This window comes from Mustela lutreola, chromosome 3 (genome assembly GCF_030435805.1).
Source record: "Mustela lutreola isolate mMusLut2 chromosome 3, mMusLut2.pri, whole genome shotgun sequence".
Taxonomy (NCBI): domain Eukaryota; kingdom Metazoa; phylum Chordata; class Mammalia; order Carnivora; family Mustelidae; genus Mustela; species Mustela lutreola.
This window is the reverse complement of record NC_081292.1, coordinates 63676873-63694471: the sequence shown is the minus strand read 5'-3', so window position 1 is coordinate 63694471 and position 17599 is coordinate 63676873. Positions and strand designations below refer to the sequence as shown.

At 41.3% G+C, this 17599-nt stretch overlaps 1 protein-coding gene across 5 annotated transcripts in view; it reads left to right on the top strand.

Moving 5' to 3' along the window:
* The window catches only part of SULF1 (sulfatase 1), a 175323-nt gene that overhangs the window by 11636 nt on the left and 146088 nt on the right, over positions 1 to 17599 (top strand). For 2 of the 5 annotated variants that reach the window (XM_059166262.1, XM_059166258.1), the window contains exon 1: positions 12381 to 12776. The exons of 2 other annotated variants lie outside the window; for them this stretch is intronic. The gene's annotated coding sequence lies outside the window, so the exon portion shown is untranslated. Of the gene's footprint in view, positions 1 to 12380; positions 12777 to 17599 lie in introns of those variants that run through there. One more of the 5 variants, XM_059166264.1, reaches the window with a different exon arrangement.

The window sequence follows — 17599 nt, the reverse complement described above, 5'->3', positions numbered from 1 at the left end:
TCTGAACTATTCCAGTAATAGAATTATTCCTTCTCATAAGGGCTCACCATTAAAATCTTGTCATATAATTGTTGCTCTTAATTAGGTACGATTTTGCATTAATTATTATTCTTCATATATTTTTAAGGACAACTGGGGTAGAAAATAGCATTTTGGTTATTGAGAAATTTTAGCAAACTAATCAGCTACAAACCCACAGCTATACCAGGCAATTCTTTGGATAATGTGGAAGGCACTACCTTATGTGCTGGTTCTCTGGTTTAATTTTTTTTTTTCCATCTTCTGTCCACATCACTTTCCAGGGCTGCATTTTGAGCCAGCTGGATTCCATCCAGAAACAGATTCAAATAGACAATAGGCCAACTAGAATTCCCATCTTCCCTGATTAGATGTGAAATATACAAGCTGGGTGTCATTCACATGCCGGCCACTCAGAATTCTATGTTATCAATTAATTTCTATCAAGAGCTGAACCGAAAAGTTTGTGACAATTGTGTTTCCAAGGACCTGTAAAATTATGGCTAGACAAGAATTCCAGAGATAGTGACAGATATATAGACTTGTGCCATCTGAAAGGATGTATGCACTACCCGCTGCATGACATAAAATAAAATGCCCTATAAACTCCATAGTGAATCATCCTCCCCCGCCTTTTTATTTTGTAGTAGGATTTAACTAAAAATTTTTTGGCTAGGACTTGAATTCTCAGTTGTAGGACAATAAGCCAGTCAGATGACAGGCTTTAAATTACTCAAAAGAAAAAGGAAGTTAACATACATTCTGTCAAAGCTACTGGATATTTTTTTAAGGGTTTTGTTTTATTTTATTTTGACAGAGAGAGATTGATCACAAGTAGGCAGAGAGGCAGGCAGAGGGGGAGGAGGGAGCAGGCTCCCTGCCAAGCAGAGAGCCTGATGCAGGGTCTCGATCCCAGGACCCTGAGATCATGACCTGAACCGAAGGCAGAGGCTTAACCCACTGAGCCACCCAGGCATTCCTGGATATTTTTTCTTGTAGCTGTTAAAAATACTTTAGAATAGGGATAGATTTTCCAGGAAGGATATATAAATTACTATAGAAACATGGAATGGGAGAGGTATACCTTAGAGATCATCGAAGTAAAGTCTGAGAAACTGAGACCTAGAGACTATTCAGAGACCCACCTAAAATCACAAAACTCATTCTTACCAGAGAAACTTCTACAGGCTAGGCTTCACCAAGAAATGCAAGTCAGTGAAATTCTACCAGGACCAAAGGGAGTTCATGTGTCCATTGTACTTTAAGACCTAACAGAATGTGAAGGTAGGAGTCCAGCTCTGTTCGTGACCATGGACCGTCTAGCTGAGTGCCAGGATGAATAATCAGGTACTGTAGAGAATCCTTGAGACAGGAACAAATACTGGAAAAGGCATTTATTGTTCAGGTATACTGCTTGCAGAAAATCCATTCTCACATAAATACCCAGGCACTGTTGCTACAGATGAAAGTTATGTAGCTTAATATAGAGAACCTTCTTTGTGGAGGCATGTTCTAACCTAAGTGGAAAGGATCCTATCGAGATGATGATGACAATAGTATTCATTATTCCTTCAAAACATTGGAGGAAAAGGTTACTTGAACTAAAACATTGGAATTTGCAATATTTGGGTAAGCACCACAGAAAACTGAATCTGAGAGAGGACAAGCCCGACTCCAAAGAGGTAGAGTGTATAATAATCAGCATCAGAATTCATGTCTTCTAACTCCTATTTCATTGCTCTGTGTGATTCAAGAGATTCAAAATACATCACATTTTCTCAATATTAGGGAAAACTTGTTGCATTAGAACCATTGAGCTGTTCCTCAGAAACATCACCTCGTTGAGAAATAAATATTTGAAATTCTTACTCAGGTACTGGAATTTTCCCAAGAGAAGTTTAAGAGCAATATTCTTCATAGCTTAATAAATTACATGAGTGTATATACTGTTATATATCTGTATAATTTATGTTTAAAACTGATTTATTTACAAGGGAAGTAAAAATCAATCATTATTGGATTATAAATGTACTTCTTAGTCATTAATTTAAAATTTTTTCTTGTTGTATTATAAAGAATAACAATTTAATAATTCAAAATAAAAGATTAATTTAGAATACTTAAGTGTGGTTTTGACTTTGTGAAAAACAGTTTTGTTTCTGAAACGTGCTTTAGATTTCCTTTTTTTGTTGTTGTTGTAAGTATCTAAAGGAACCATTATGATTTTTAGGTCAGTGAAAGAAATATGTGTACGGAAAAGCAGTATTTTCACAAATATTTTTAAGTTATTGGTCATATTTCACTCCACTGGAGAATGTGATCTCAAATCTGGTTGGAATTATAAAGAAATCAAACTTACCAGTATTACAACTTCTGATGAAAGGGAGAATTCTGCTGAGACTGTAAAGATAATGTGGCAGAATAATTACCTGTTTGTCTCAGAGCTAAACCTTATGACAGCGAACGTCGAAAAGGGTTTCTGTGAAAATGGTTTCTTTGGTTCATGAGAATACTTAGTTCATACTATCTTAGATTAGGCCTGCACATTGAACACTTCTGTAACACAACGCTTTCCTTTTTCCTATTTGTATTTCAAGCTGTTGTCTCTGATGAACATAAAGCAGGTCACATTCACTACTTAAAGGGAGGACCTGAAAAAGTAAAGCTGAGCTCTAACTAAACTCCTTACAGCGCTCTAGTTCTGCCTTCTCCAACATGCTCTCATAATCTCCACCAAGAAACACCAACCCAGAATGGCAAACGGTTAAAGTAAAAAAAAAAAAAAAAAAAAAAAAGCCCGGGGGGCATAAAGATTCAAGTCCCTGCAGGACGAATATAATTCAATAGATCTGTCACCAAGTGTGAGAGCATCTTTGATGCTTCTCTAACTCACCACAGAGACTCGAAAGTTCACTCTCACCTCCAGCTAGTTGCAGACATATGCAATGCAATGCACTTTCTCAGTCTGTCCTCCACCACAACTTGTAAGTCCTCTGAAGTTCTATGTCACTGGATTTTTCCCAGTTTAGGAGATACACATCCTTTGGTTTTATATAGCAATTTATGCTTTCCACAGTGTTGTCCAACACTGAGCTGATCTTGACAACCAGGTGGAGCACATCACATGACTAAGCATGGGTGCTCCTTTTAAAGAATTAGAAACAGAGCAACGTGCTTAGGCAATATACACTGAGAAACACATTGTGGTATAAGACCATCATGTATGTAACTTACTTTCAACTTCAAGGGAAAAAATACATATATATGTAAATACATATATATTTCAGTGAGCGGGGGAAGAGAGAGCAAGTGAGCAACTGAGAAAGAAATTGAGGCAAATTGTTAACGACAGAGGAACCTGAGTAAATTATTCTTGCAACTTTTCTATGAGTAAGCTCAACTCCCCAAACCCCAGTGGGGTTTTTTGTAGTTATTCTCAAGTACAATCTTTTTTAGGGAGACACAGGGGGGTGAAATAATTCACATACACAAGTTGAGCTGATCAGAGGTGCCATGAAGAACTACAATCCAGGTCCTCTGCTTTTCCACACTTCCTCCAAACTTAACATTTATTTCTGTATACACTGAAAAGCAACTAACATCTCAAGTACTTATAAACCACAATCACATCTTTCTCCAATCAGTCACCAATAATCAGTACCCTCGCCCAGGAAAACTCAGTATTTAACTGAAAATTATTTATTAAATCACCCACCGCAAATCACTTTTACAATCCTACTTTATCTGATCCTCATGACTCCTTGAACGAGGTAGGTAACACAGGCAGAATGGGACCCATTTTACAGATTAAGAAACAGGTTACGAAGGGGGTGTATCATTATTATTCATAGCCATATTCTATACATAGATAATCAAGTCCTAAAATTCCAGAACCAGTACTCTTTCCAATACCTCCTCCTGATGTTCCAATGCCTTTTTATACACTGAATAGTTATATCTAAATCTTCTTGAGCTCATGTTGTATTTAGCAATAGAAAAAAAGAACATTCTTGTAAAGAACAAAATGACTGAGAAAGATGCCTATGCTTTATTTACTGATATTACATTTAATGACAGTTCAGATTTATTAAGTACCTACCTGCCATGTACAAGTAAGTGCTTTATATACATCATCTAATTTAAATTTTTTCAACAGTTCTATGAACTGGAGTCCCCATCATGCAAATAAGGAAACAGGATCTGAGAGCTTGACTCATGTGACGGATGTGGTTGACCTACAGGGACCAACTCAGCACCTGGACATTTCCACACACCTTATCATTCATCAAATCATCCTTATTCCACATTTCTATTTTTTTCTTTAAGCTTGGTTGATAGTTTAACCAATTCCTGTATCATATGTCCAGTAATTTTTAAATTCTGTGAGTGATAGCATTTTTTCCAAGAACACAATTTGTATGGAAAAGCATATGGATGAAAAAGCAGGACCACATTTTACAGATATCATGATCTAAATACTTAAACATAAAACCTAAAAATTAAATAGGTTCAAGTCACCAAACCTCAGGTCTATAGCAAAACACATATTTTCAAAGCCAGAATGAAGAAATAATTTTAAAATATTTTCACATTTAAAAAAAAAAAAAAAAAAAACTTTTCCTTGGAAGGCTGAACTGCTCTGTAATTAATTGGACAGATATGGCTTTAGCCTGGTCTGGATAGCCTCTTAAATGATCCCGTCTTGTCTATATGACAAAAAGAGATGCTCAGTCTTACTGCTAATTGGACTTTGTGATTTTTCTCTTTGCTCTGAATAATTGGGATAAAAAGTGAACACAGCTGACATTCTAAGGTACCCTCACATGGGGCTGCAGTGTGGCTCAGTAAGTTAAGCGTCTGCCTTCGGCTCAGGTCATGATCCCAGGGTCCTGTGGCAGAGCCCCGCATTGGTTCCCAGCTCAGCAGGGGTCTGCTTCCCCCTCTCCTCCTGATGCTCCCCTTGCTTGTGTTTTTTCTCTCTCTTTCTCTCTCTCTCTCTCATATAAATAAATAAAAATAAAATAAATCAGGTGCCCTCACTGGCACACTGAGCAATGATGTAGGAAGAGACCAGTCAGGAAAGAGGTGAGGTCAGGATAAGTGGTAGGATATACAATATATACATTTTTCCCTCTCTTCTTCCAAACCACAGTTTCAGCCCTCCTTTTTGTGGTTTCTTCCCACTCCAAAGCTTTAATAATACTCATCTGTATACATTTTTCCTCAAATAAGAATGGTTAGGTGAGCTGAGAAGTGAGACCACATTCACTTTCTTCCTTCCTCCATTAGTAATATGACCCCCATCCTGGCCCCTTCATACGGGCACAGCACACAACCTTAAGTGCACAACTTAACCTTTCTGCAATGTAAGGAAATTTCAGGCTAAAAACTGCATTCATAGAAGTCAGTCACATATCAGGTCTCAGGTTACTCAGCTTGGCACTGGTTTAAAGCATAAAGCAGTTCCTTTTAGAAAAGGCCCATTATCACTCCCTTTGCTGTCCATCATCCTTGCCTCAGGCTCTGGCTCTTAGCCTCTCATTCTTCTTACTAATGCACCTGCCAGCCCCAGACCAGGGTACTTGCAGATTCTGCAGAAGGAGGCTTTTTCCATTCTTGGTCTCCTCATATCCCCCACCATCCCTTCCAGAGGGCATGTCCTGCTGTTGGCTGTGTCCAGGTCTGTGTCCCACATAGCTCCTGCTTTCTCTTCACCCTCTCAGCCCAATCTGCTCTCCTGTGCTTTGCCCCAGCTACTCTCTCTGTGGCATATATGTCTTTGTATGTGCAGTTTATTCCTCCCCTGACCACAAAAACACTGGAGGGGACAATCTGAATTTGGCACATACTGAATTCCCTGGATGTTCATGTTTCCTACGTCTCTTTAACCCATTGTTTTCTAGCAAAAGCTTTGTTGGGTTTTTTTAACACAAACCCCAACACCCTGAGTTTACCTGATCCCCTGAAAAGCTGTGCCCCAGGCTGAAGTCACAATAGTAACACTCATGTTACTGCTAGTGATTATCAATTACTGCCCTTTTAAAGAGATCCCTATTGCTTTCCTTTATATAATTAAATATTCATATTTAAACACAGAAACTGGTGATTCACAGACCTGTACCCCGGGGCTAATAATACATTATATATTAATAAAAAATAAAAAAATTTAAAAAATAAACACAAAAACCTGGGCAGCTGTTGATAGGATCACCCCTTGGCTAATGCTTACTGAAAAAGGAATGTATTTTTTTACTTAGCTAGCGCAAATAATACCAAACTCATGCTTAGGACATGAACTCCCTAAAAGACTCTCAGAAAAGGGAGGAGAAACCGAGGGATACTGAGTACTTAGCTCCTGCTGTTCACATTAAAGCTTTATTAGTCATTCTAGTTATAAGTAAAGAAACTAGATGAAAACACTACACACCTGTAGAGCTAGGAATTGGACCCAAGTCAGTTTGTCTCCCCAGATCAATGCTGTCTCTCCCAAAGAAAGTTCTATATAAATGCTAAACAGTAAAACCCCATCACTAATTATGTGAAAGCAGTTTACATTTTCCTGCAATTTACACCTTTTTTTTTTCCCAGACGAATTAAATCTCCAACACTGGTAAAGTGCTTCTTCCCACAATTTACTAGGTTTTTTGGTAAAAAGCTAAATGAAGTTTGGCTGTGAAGCTGGTGAGGAAGAGAAGACTGAGCTTCCAATAAAAACTTGTTAACTGGTGTGCAACACTGTACCCATTAAGGGTGGAAACTTCTTACAGAATACAGACTGGTCTGTACATTGTTTGTTAAGGGCCGGCCTGAGTGCTCATCTCTCAGACCTGTCTGGTGGGCTTAAGCCCAAGACAGCCTCGAGAGGTCGGGAAACAACCCCTACCTCCCCCCGCGCACCCCCCCCCCCCGAAAATACTACTGGTGATTTCGAATCTAGGACGTAGCAATGCCCGTGCAGCTCCATGTTTTCTGTAAGGCATTAACGCTGTTCCAAATAAGCAAGACATATACATACTTACTTAATGTGTTTTCCTTTGATTTACGTGCCCTTGCTTCTTAAATCATTTCCAGAAATCCTTAGGAAATGTGAAATAAATGTGTTATCTTTTCCTCCAACGGAATGTCAGATCACTTCTTGAAAGATCCTTTCCAAACGCTTTAGTTTAAACCAATTTTAACAAACTTGAATATATACACCATAATTAGGAAGCCAATTTATTCAGTTAATTTGCATCAGTCTAAATAATTTTTCCTGACAGATGACTTCCGTTCTAAGTACCAAGTACTTTTTAATCCTAGTCAGGTTATTGCTAAGGATAAATGATTTCACATTTCTCATAAAGATGCCGGTCATTAAGAATATTAACGCAAATTCCTTCCCCTTGAATAGAAATGAGCTGTTATGTTAGCCATGTTGCTGTGTCAGCTTTTCTATTGTCAAATACAACAAATGATGAGAAAATCAATTTACTCTTTAGAATTAGTCAAGTGAGGAATCCTTTGAAGTGGGGGTGCAGAGTTTTGCCTGGGTTCTATAATCACATAAAAGCGGGTACTGTATATACGTTGGTAAAATGTTGTGAAATTTAATGAGGACTATTTGCTGCCATCGACCTTCCAGACAGATCTATCTCTAAAAAAGAATTCCCCACTCCTAAAATAGAGGTCTGATGAGCAGCAGATGTGGTTTAAATGAACCCTTGTTCAACTGAACTAAGAATATATTTTGATCTGTATGAGGCACAGGCCAGAAAAGGGGGTGTTGGGGGTAGGGGGATTATATCACAGCCTTGGCCTTGGGCTTGGTGGTGGAGTTTGAATATATTTATTTGCCCCATAAAGTTTCTCTTGTAAAGCCGAATGCAAATGAGCTTTTAGTGAATAGTTTCTAATAGTCAGAGGATGCCATACAAGCTCTGCTTACGAAACAATTTACAGTTTTACTTTGTCGTCTCAGAATGTGTGGAGGAAGGAAATTCAATGGGCAGCCATAACCTTTAGAGTGATCTGTGCCCTGACAATGATTTGCAAGTTCCACAACTTTTTGTCTCCCCACCCATAAAGGGAAGATTAGATCGTTGTTCAAGAATGACAAGCATTTAATATTTGGAAATGACTAAATAATGAAGGGCCTGGAGTCTATAGAAATGCTGAGGAGAAAAGAAGATTAATTTCCAACCAAAATCTAGTACAAACATGACCTTCCTATTGTAAATCTCATGAATAGGAAAAGAAATTACATCTAAAGCTTTGTTTCTAGGGCTCAGAATTTGGAAATATATTAATACTGGAATGCTTCCGATGGGGGGAGAAAAAGATCTGTTTATTATAATCTCTTGTCCGTGGAGATGAGAAAAATTCTTTCTGCTACATTTTACAGAAAGAATGCAGTTGGTGAAGATTTAAATGACAGGAATGGAAGGGTCATCTTTTTATTCTTTTGCCTTCAGGCAGGGCTCAACTTAAGTCATCTCAGGAAAGAGAACAGTGCTGTTGCTCCCAAAAATCTCCAGGTGAGAAGGATAAAAATTAAAACGGGCAGATGGGAAAGCTCTAAGGCCTTGAAATTAATAAAGGTCAATTCTGGCTGACATTCGTTTCAGTTAAAATTCATTCCTATTAGCAAATAGCCTGACACTTAGCAACACTCCAAAGGAAGTGATGTTTGGCACCAGTTCTCTGAAAATTCCACTTAGTATTAGTATTCATGTCTGGTCATTGTTTTGTTCACCTCCTCTTCACCCTGCTGGTGAGGAAAGTCCTGACTGAAGATTCTAGAATGACCAAACACAGGACATCCAACCCTGCACACATGGGATCAACAGCGGATTGTTAGTCTCATATACTCACAGCCCAGGGGAGGAAGACACAACACGCCGGTAGAGCCACACAGAGGTTGCACTGAGGAACAGAGTGAACAAGAAAATGCTGTGGGGGGTGGGCTTTGTAGTAACAAGAGGATGAGGTGTACCTTGATTCCCAGGGTGGGATACAGTTGGCTTGATTCAGTGACTGTGTGGTCTGGCAGGGAAGTGAAACTTATTAGGCTGAAGACCAGGTGGAGTGCAGCTGGTCCAGCTGCAAGGAAGCTAGCCAGGTGGGAAGCCTTTCCCACTCGGGAGGGAAGGGAGTTCGCTTTCCCTTGGCTATATTTGGCCCCTCTCAGAGTAATATCTTTGCCACACTTAGTGTGTCTCATGTGAGGAGAGTTGCTTCTGACTGGATTAATAAATATGAAGACGTAAACAGCTTTCTAGCGAGAGTATTCTCATGCCAAGCCTATATAATTAGCTAGATGATCCATGCAGAAGTATCCTTTGTTACTCACTTTGATTTGAATGAAAAGAGGAAGAGAGCTCAAAATCATCCAGACAAATTACATATTTAATTCCTCACTTGATTTCGATTTGTCACAAGGTGAATATTGACTAACTTGAGACTTAGAGCCAAAGGGCTGAAAATGGTCTAGCTCGTGGAAGTGAAGGGGGTTCTGTCTTCCATTTGTCATGAACAATTCTGTCAGGAAATGCGGCCAGGTCAAACTCTCTCTCCCTTTCCCTGCCAGTTAACAAGTGAAAAAAATAAAGGATATGGGGAGACCAATGGTTTCAGGTGGAGCCTGGGCATCTGATGTTAATGCTGGGCCTGTTTATAATATGTTGGGCAAGGCATTTAAGCCCTCTGGCCCCCAAGTTCTGTACTTTCTCATAAGGAAGTCAAACTAGGCCAAGAGTTTTAATATACTTCTTTAGTGGCAAAACCCTCATTTCAAACAAAATTGTAAAAGAGGAATGAAATTTTTTGTTGAAGTCCAATGAGTGGAGCCCAAGCCAAATTGACCTGGCCTCTCCCTCACATTTCCTTCTTTCCAGTTCTTCCCCAAAGATTCCTAAAACACTTCCTCGAGAGCCTAGGGTTCCTTAGAACCCAGTTTGAAAACCAGCCAATGAGCTACTATCTCAAGTTCCTGTCAGCTTTCAGCAGAATGGAAAAAATCGTAGGCTGGGTGGTCAGATAGACGTGGGTTCAAATCTTCGACCTGTCATTTCCTTCGCTGTGTTACCAGTTTGTTTTAGGACAAGTGCTACGTTAAGAATGCATGTAAAGCATCCAGTCAGTGTGTGGAGCCTCACAGGGCCTCATGAATGGTAGCTATAATAAATATTATGGCTGTGACCTGAGCAGGACCAAGAGAGGAAAGATCTTACCCATGAACTACTAAATTGCAATGAGACCTCTGTCATTCCTGCAGCCAAAACTCCAAGAACTTGAGGCTAACATTTCTCTTTCGAACCTGAATTGGTTTTTATTGTTCCAAATTAGTGGAGGCGGGGACATTCTTCTAATTGACTGAACATTTTGTATGTATTGGCGAGCATGTACTGTGTAGACACACCCCAGTTCTCTTAAATGACACCAAGGTTGATGCAACCACCACAGATGGAATTTAAAGCACGTTGCTTTCACCAAAGAATAACAGGAAAAATGTCATTAAGAACACTTTAGTACGAAGCCACAAGAAATGCGGTACCTGACAGCTCATGGTCTGTGTTTCACCCCGTATCATAAAACAATTCACCAGAGAGCGTTGTTCGTTCGTGGACCTGCTGCTGTGATGGCCTGCTTTCTTTCGGTAGCGGAGGAGTTCCCCCCGTAAAATGCATCCCAGAAGTCTGATTTCTGAAAAACCTCACCTTTGGGGAATTTCCCTGGCATTCTATCACGTCAGTTCCACTTTATAGGTCCTCTAAATGTACAGTAGCGGAGACTCAAGTACAAGCCAACCATCCTGTTACCCTCACGAACTTACATCCGAGAGGAAGCTGATTCAAGTAAAGTTTGGACGCTCCCCTCCCTGTTTTATGATGCTTTTCTTTTCTTTTTAAAATTTATGAACATTTCCAAACATACACAGAAGTGCAGGATATCACACACTCCCATAAAACTAAGGTCCAACTCCACGATCAGTACTCCACCACTAGGTGGCAGTTCACCTGAGCCTGGGGTGTTAGGCCAGGCCCCTTCCACTCCAAGGGGACCCTTGCACTCCAAGAATGGCGGCCCAGGTAAGATCAGGTCTAACCCCAGGCAGTTAAATCCAGTCCACACCTATGAAGCTCCCCGTGCGGTAGGCCATCCTGGGGAGCCACATAGCGTCCCCAACCTAGGAAGGTACACTGCACAGTAGGAATGAGAGCAGAGAAGCTGAATACAGCAGAGAAAAAAGGGGGAACTTTGGGAAGGACTTTGTGGAAAGTTGGGATTTAACTAAGCTTTGAAGGAAACGGGAGTGCAGACATTCCAGATTGAGGAGGAGGATGTAAGGCTAGGAAGCGAAGGAACTGAAAGGCCATCATTACAGTATGATTCATATTATTTTTTAACTCATTTTTTAAAAAAGATTTTACTTAGTTATTTGACAGATGGATCACAAGTCGGGGGTGGGGGGGGGGAGCAGGCTCCCTGCTGAGCAGAGAGCCCGATGCGAGCTCGATCCCATCAGGATCATGACCTGAGCGGAAGGCAGAGGCTTAACCCACTGAGCCACTCAGGCGCCCCTGATTCATGTTCTAATGTGCTGGGGTAGGTGAGGCAGAGGGAGGTCTGGGAAGTTGATGACTGGTGTGGAGACACGTGGAAGTTTTGAATCCCAGGATGAGAAAGTTCCTTAGGAGATGGGGAAGTTGGGGAGAACCGGGCAGAGTAACAACCATCTGAGCTGAGGAGGTAGCAAAGCTGGGTCTCGAGAGAGGGAAGCAGGAAGGACTGGTGCTGAGAGGGAATCCGAACTTTCTCACCAGGAGCTCTGGAGAGGGGAGGTGAAGCCCGGGGGTCGGGGTGGGGGCGGGGGAAGAACCCTCTGGCTCCGTCTCTCGCTCCCACGGAGAAAAGCGTGAGCCCCATGGGACCACAACTCGAGGATGAAAACAGGGGCTTCGGCCCGGGCTCGGGGAGCTCCCTGCAAACACCACTGCCGGGAAAACACAAGCCCGGGAATGAAGAGAAGCGGCCGAAGCACCTGGTCGGAGTCTCCGAAACACCAGTGTTTACTAAGCACTTGGGCTCCGGACCGCCAGCCCTTCCAAACCCCACATCTTCCAGGCACTCCATCCCGCCACAGGCGGCTACTGTGCCGGCGCGCGGGGAGGGGGGAGCCGGAACCGCACGCCGGGCAGCCCGGGCCGCCCGCCCTCCGAGGAGCCGGCCCCCGCGGCCGGCCGGCCAGCTGCAGCTCGCTGTTTGTTTGCCGCGGTTTGCATACACATATTGGGTTGCCTTTTTTTTTTTTTTTTTCGTTTTTTTTCCAGTCAGTTCAGCAGTGTCCCGAAATTCACCCCCAGTGTAACTTCTGCCTCTGCTCCTCCTCTTCTTGGAACTGCCTTTTGTTTGTCTGGCAGCCTTGGTTCTATGGGGGTGTGTGATGATAATAATACGCGGGCTTATATAACCCTCTTCATCTCGCAAGCACTTCGCAGACAGTCCCTAATGAATCTTCGGGCCGCTGTCAGGCCGGGTGGCTGGAGCGGGCCGAGAGCAAACCCCCAGCCCGGGCGCGCGGAGGCCAGAGGGGAGGGCGGTGCGGGTCAGAGGCCAGGCCTCCCTGGCTCCCCGCGCCTCGGAGGTCAGGGCAGATAAGGAACAATGACTCTCGGCCTGGGGAGGAGGAAGGAAGTCCCGCTGCCACCTTATCTCTGCTCCTGTGCACGCTCCGGGCTCCCAGAGCTTGTTCTCTAGAGAAGACTTGGAAGGCGGCTTTTGTAAGTATGATGCTCTGCTTTTTCTTTAAAAAGGAAGGAAACAAACTTTCCTTACTGCCTTTGTCCAGGTCACAGTATCTGTTGGTTAGAAGCATTTACCTCGCTCGGATTCTTAGGTGATGGAAAGTGTGTTTCTGGCCCAAGTCCTCCGCCCAGTTGGGTCCCTCCTAAAAGTGATAGGACCGGAAAGAGGCTGGGGTGGGTAATTCATTTAACAAAAGAACCCCCAGGCCAGGGGATGCAGTTGGGCCACTGTGACCTGATCCTCGTTGTGTATAACTGGTCTACACACATCTCCTCACCCTAGAGAAGAATCCTGGTTATTCACCTGGCGTGTCAGGCAACCAGAAAGGATGGCAGGACTTGAATCTTGAGTTTTTCTGCTTGCAGTGCTTGCCGTTTCAGACAAATTGAATTGCTGGAAGTTTCTTTTCACACTATGAAAGAAATCCCATCTTTTGGTGGAGGCTTGAAACTTGCACAGGCTTGTGTAAACTCTACAAAACCCTGTAACAGCAGTGGATGTGTGAATTGTTACTGTGTTTTTCACTGCCTTGCTGAAGGGTCTAAATATTAAAGGAACATAGACACTAACTTCTCAAGCCCTGGCAAAAACCAAAGCTCTGTCATTCAACTGCGTCTTTGTAAAGAATGCTGAATGCAGGGTCATTTTCTCAGGGGTGATGCTCATTGCATTGAGAAATTGTCTTTCAACAAAATGAATTTAAAACCCGAGACTAACACTAAGATACAATCTCTGAACTTATTTCAGTTCTATTTTGGGTCGTTGTACGATGTGCATTTATAAAACAATCATGATAAGTTGGTGCATAGTGGCATATAGAAAACTACTGTCTTTGCTCAGGTAAGAAAACTAAGAAATACAGATTGACAAGACCTCTCACTTTTAGTACTAGAAGGACTCTGATGAGTACACTGAGCTTGACCATCTTTATCTCTAGATAAGCAGATCTGAAAACCACATATAATGGGTATGTATAAATGTGTTTATACCTACAAAGTATGTGTGTGTTTATACATACAAATGTATGTAAGAGTTCAGGATAATTAAATATATATTTACACATACACATACTCTTACATTTCTTATATCTATCTGGTGCTCAGAATTTTACATGATATTATATCCATAATGGGCCAAGTGGAAAGATTTCATATCAAAGTTCAGAATGCTGTAGAGCTATTTATTTGGCAAACATAGGAAACATTACAAAATTACGTCTATTTTAAAGAATCCCTTTAAATGACATTTCCACTTAGAATTCTCTGAGGATTCCAAGAAATTCTAAGGCATAATTAAAGTTGAAAATGAGACTGGATTGTAGTTGCTTTTACCCCTGAGTTTAAAAGTGATCTGTCAACACTAAATTCTATATGCTAGCTAATTTAATTACAAAGATCAGTCACATAATCTCAACATTAGCTTCAAAGGCATACTCAGTCATAGTAGAAGGAATACAAACCATGATGGGGTCCAGATTTGAGGCTTGCTTTTGCCATTACCTGGTTATATGATCAGCAACAAGATCTTTTAAGATTTGAAGCCTCAGGTTCCCCATCTATGAGATATGACCAATACCACTTACCCTAAAGACAGGATTGTTGAAAAGACTGAAAGGACATAATATATGTGAACTACCTAGCATGGTGTCTGAAAATGGTTGTCCGTTTTAGGGCTTTTCCATTTCCATTTTCATCTTTGATTCAATTCATTCATTTATTGAGCATCTACTATGTAATTACATGCTACACTAAGGAACACTAAGGAACAATGCTGCAAGGGTGAATGAGATTAATACCCTGCCCTGGAAGAGTTTATAATCTAAGGGGACAGTTGGAAACAACAGATAATTTTCTTAACAGTGCACTACCTGCAAAAACAAAAGAGATTAAGATTAAGTGACAGAATTGAAACCAGAGTGATTATTTCTGCCTTATGTCAGTCAAAGGAACTTGCACAAAGATGACAGTGATTGTGTGAGTCTTATTAAAGGATCAACCAGAGGTGTGGAAGGACCTTGCAGAAGAGGAGAGCTGGAGAGAAGAAAGTGTGAGAAAGCCTGGGGTTAGAAGCTGATTTCAGTTGGTGCTGGACTGTTGAACCCACAAGGGGCTGGAGATTTTGTCAGGGACCCAATCATGAATATTCTGGTGCCTCATGTTGAGGTGTTTAGACCTATTACTCTAATAAAACTCAAACTCATGCGTGGATCAGCTTGTGATCTTCAAAAAGTCTGTTTTATAGGTTCATATCGATTAAAGAAAAATGGGCTGAGACCTATACCCCTGGGGATAAAAATATATGTTTATAAAAAATAAAAAATTTAAAAAAAAAAAGAAAAATGGGCTGAAATGTAAACCAACTGCATCATTAAGACAGTATTTGCTTTAACAGATGATGTATTTGTTTGTAGCAAAGCCATCCCAATGATGGAAGCATGGAGGCCCCAGCTCCTTAACTTACCACACTGACACTGTCTGAATCCCTCTTTAATCAGTGGGAGTCAATTTGCATGGATCGAAGAAGGCAGAGAGCAGCTATGATTTCTGTTTTAGGAAGGTTTTACATAGAACATCTAGCATTCAGTACAGAGTGGGGGGTGGGCAAGGTTAAGGGGGTTGGCAATGCTATAAACTAGGAGAGCAGTTCAAAGACTAGTGTAGTGTACAGGGAGAAATTCCTAAGCAGTGTAGGTGGACAAGTAGGACACAGATTCCAGAAATATTTAGAAGGTAGGACATTCTCCACTTGGGGGCTGAATGAGGGAATGAAAGGAAAAAGAAAGGTCTGTATTAGTTTTGGGCTCAACGGAAACACCACAAAAACAGGAGGAGATATATCTTCGTAACAAAAAATTGGGTTATGGGGGATTGAAGTGTCAGTAAGAAGGTAGACTGCAACACTGAGTAAAAAAAAATCAAAAAAGTGTTTTAAAAAGTATAAAATTACCAGAATTGAGGGGAGGGTATTTTAAGCTCTCCCTATTATGCTTGATGCCCCCAAGAAATGTCAATATCTGGGCTCACTGGGCTCTGAGCTTTCATCTTGCATCCCTGCTGTTGAGCGGATTGTTTTTCCATTAACTTTTCAACAGGAAGGCCATGTCTAGGGCAGCATTGCCAATAGCCATGCATACCCTTAAAAAGACTAATTTGTACTTCCTCTGAGCCTTCAGCAATTAGGAGAGACTAGGAAAAAAGATCTGAGGGCTAGTAGGATACTTATTGAGGAAGAACACTTATTCACAAAGAATATTTAGTCATAAAGAAGCAGCTCTTCCTTACCAGACTTTTCCATTCGCTGCCCACGAATTAGGGGACGCACTTGGAGACTGGAGAAAAGGAGGTCATTTCTAAGACATTTCTAAGCAAATTCTGTTGCTTAGTCTACAACCATCTCCTCCTTCCATGTGATGGGCAAGTTCTTCCCCTGTGCTTGAACCAGGCATCATTGGAAGGTTGGGGTGGGGGGGGTAGAATTGTAAATTTTTAAAAGATGACAACTGGAAGAATTTTAACAGAATGAGTAGAAAACAATCTGATTAGCAGACAGGAAGCTGTGACTTTTTAAATCTTTGAGGTCTGATTACTTGATAACCTTAGTTTTCTTACACCTTTCACCCTTTCTGTATTTGGTACTTAATCCCCATGTCAAAGCCTCCACTGGATTTCCTGCATTTCAGAGAACCTTCCCCACCTGAACACTTCAGAGCAAATCCCATTTATTATGAAAGGGGCTCAGCCCCGGACTTCACGACTCATCTCACAAAGTCACATAATATTTCTTTCTGGTAGGCAAACTGTATCAACATATTTTAAAACAGATTTAAGAAGCTATTTCCACTTGTAAATACAAAGAGGTCTCTCGCTCATCAGAAAGATAATATTTGGTTATAAGCTGAATTCCATCTGGCTTCTGATGGTTCACTTCAAAATTCCCCACACTTCAGAAATTATTTTGGGCTTTTGAAATCATGAAAAAGGTTTCTATTTTTACCAAAATGTTTCCGCCATAAAAGAAAAAAAAGAAGAAGAAGAAGAAGAAAAAAGCAAAGTTCCAAAAAGGAACGGTTACTATATCAATTCTACAAAATAATCACCACATATATATTTTAGAAGATGGCCTGGCATCATGGGAAAGTTTATTATTTTAAAAAGGAGCGAGATCTATTTGGGGGAATTCCCATTAGTACAATAGAAAGTATGAAGAATATACTAAGCTTCCATATATGGTGTGGGCCATTCCACATGTAGGTTACTCAAGCCATTTAAAGTCTTGGCTCCATAAGCGAGTGCTACACTCTTCAGAGTCTTTCTGGGTTTGCTGACATAATGATTTACTCCGGGCTGGGTCAGCTGCCTGAGCCACTGTGCTCTCCTGCACAGTGTTTGAAGAGTGGACAGGGTGCAGCTGTGCGGGCCCCCAGACACCTGAGTCTAGAAGATTGCTGAATTGTGTTCCGTTTCTGTGCTGTTCGGAAAGCTGGACACTCCCCAACTCTCTCTTGGGTTTGGCTTCCTGTTCACATGTTTTCTGGTCTCATGTCATTGTGCATGAAGTAATAGTCCCCCATGCAAGCACCATGCACAATGGCAAGATTTGTGTGGTTCAGTGCAAGTTTTCTAATGAGGACATTTTGGACCTTCCAACAACTCCTTAGGGAAGGCAGTTTGGAACTGTTCTTACTTTCCAAGGCGGAAAGCAAGCACAGACAGAATGCACTTCTGCAACAAGACGAAGAGTCACTTTTAGGAGAAATTAAAAGACAACTGCCCAAGGAAACTACGCACTTACCCTACAC